Source organism: Cynara cardunculus (assembly GCF_001531365.2).
Source record: "Cynara cardunculus var. scolymus isolate 2C chromosome LG 8, CcrdV1, whole genome shotgun sequence".
Taxonomy (NCBI): Eukaryota; Viridiplantae; Streptophyta; class Magnoliopsida; order Asterales; family Asteraceae; genus Cynara; species Cynara cardunculus.
The window spans coordinates 15,245,536-15,248,361 of NC_037535.1; positions in this window are offsets into that span (position 1 = coordinate 15,245,536).

A 2,826-nucleotide genomic window follows, 5' to 3' on the forward strand; every position below is an offset into this window, starting at 1 on the left:
GAGGTTTTAAATGAATCAAGTAAAAAAAGTACATTTGATAACGATTTGGATGAACTAAATATGTATGTACATATTAACTATATGGTTGTATGCCCCGCAAATGATATAGAAGATTTTGAAAAAATTGATCTATTAGATTTTTGGAAACAAAAGCAACATTTATTCCCGGTTTTGGCATCCATGGCACGTGATATACTAACAATCCAAGTTAGTACCGTAATTTCGGAGTCCGCTTTTTCACTTAATAGCAAGATTATTTTGGTATGTCGGAGAAGACTAAACCAAAGTCTAGAAATTGTTGCATTTATTTGAAGGGTTAATTTGATAATGTTGACCGAATCAATATGGTATTAACATGCTTCTAATATTTTCTTTAATGTCTATCATTCATTTTTTATTTAATTAACAAAAATAAATTGAAATATCTGGCTATTCATCAATCAAATCTACATTTTAAAATGGTTCATGCCCCTTTTACTAAAAAATTAACCATGAAGATTTGAGGGGTTGATTGTATAACACAAGATAATTTGGTTGTATGGTAACAATTATGTGTAAGATAGATGAGTAGTTTCGTAACTTTTACAAATATGTGAACCCGTGTAATTCACATATAAACTATTTAAGTAATTCACATATAAACTACTTAATTGATTCACGTATGAACTATTTAACTAATTTACATATGAACTACTTAATTGATTCATATATAAACTATTTAACTAATTCACATATAAACTATTTTAAGTCATTCATATATGTACTGTTTAATTGATTCACAAATTAATCTTACGTTCATATATAGCATTATAGTTTTGGGATCAAAATCAACATCTTGCTCAAGATCGTTTTCTTCGGATTCATATTGAAAGAATATGATATTTTGATCATAAAAGAATTAAAAATTTTGATAATTTTGATACCTAGAATTGCGATATATGATCGACAAAGAATCGAGATAAAAAATCGATGATAAAATTATCACAAACTGAATTTGATTTGTTTGAATCTTTAATGGATTTGATTTGTAAGAACCGTTAGTAGATTTGATTTGTTTAAGTCGAGGAGGTGAAATCGTCGTTGAAATTGATTTTTGATTCGGCTGACGAGGAGATCTTGTTGAAGAACTTGTTGTCGACCGTGAGTTCGAATGTGATTAGTCGGATGGTTTTGGGGAAGGTATTTGAAGCATGTTAATACTATATTACCCTTTCTTTAAAAAATTGACCATTTCATCCAAAGGCTAAGATCACTTCTCTATTTCTCACACATTTAGCAATTCTTCAATGAACCTCTCCATATATATATATATATATATATATATATATATATATATATATATATAGGGTATATTTCTTTTACAACCTTGTGTATTTGTACAATCCTTGCAACCCAATTAATTGAGATATTTATAGAAATGATGGAAGTTTATTTATTATGATTTGAATATTTATGGAATATGAATAGAGTTCATTAATTATGATTAATACTTTATATTAGGAAACAATCAAAACTTCTATGAAATCACATATTYATCAAATGAAATGGACGGTTGAGATTGGGTTGTATTGGTTGCACAAATGTCAAAGGTTGTATAATAACCAACCTCTATATATATATATATATAGAGAGAGAGAGAGAGAGAGAGGAGCGATCAAATGCAAACCACCCAATTTGTACAAACTGTGCAAATCACACTCATCCGTCGATTTCATTGTTTAATATTATGAAATTTTTTCATGAAATTGTTTATATATATATATATATATATATATAGAGAGAGAGAGAGAGAGAGAGAGAGATGAGCGATCAAATGCAAACCACCCAATTTGTACAAACTGTGCAAATCACACTCATTCGTCGATTTCATTGTTTAATATTATGAAATTTTTTCATGAAATTGTTTAATCTTGTGAAATTGTTTCATATAATACTTTTTTAATAAAGTTGTTTCATATATGGTTATGAAATTGTTTCATATACTACTTATGAAATTTTAATGAAATTGTTTCATGTATTGCTCTAAAATTAAAATAATGAAGATGATAATATCCATGATTAACACATTCCACAATAAAAATGATTAATCAACCTCTCATAATTAAAAAAAATGAAAAATTATGACTGGTTGAATGAGATTTGGACAAATAACGTGATTTACAAAGTAAACATCACACACACACACACACATATATATATATATATATATATTTGTCTGTACGTATGTGTAAAAGAGGATCATGCGAAAATCAAACTAATTTGTGAGAGGGTGAGAAAGAATGTGGGTCACATACCTTATTTAATAATTAGATTAAATAAAACATTATTAAATTAAAATTAAAAAGGTAACATTATATGTAATCGTGGTGATACTTCCTAATAAATCAGGATTGCGTTTGTTTTTCAAATTGATCTCATCACAAAGATAAATTTGTAATAGCTTGATTATAAGTTTTAATCACATATGATAATTCGTTTGATGATCCTATCAATCAATGTGATAATTGCAAATATTTTTGTTAATCATATGTGATTATGTATATTTACATTTATAGATTATTTTTGTGATGCAAATGTTGTCACATGTGATAATATGTAACATATACTCACACATATATTATCACTAGAAGCGTACTCGCGCAATGCAGCGAGATACATCGTGATTTTAATATTTCATTTTATCCTTTATCTCAGTCGATGTTATAATATGGTTTTATGTGATTTTGAGAAAACGATGATGTTTTTATTTTTGAATAAAATATATGTTTGAAGATATCATAAAAATTTGACAAAAATATATCGATATTAGTATCAAATTAACTATTT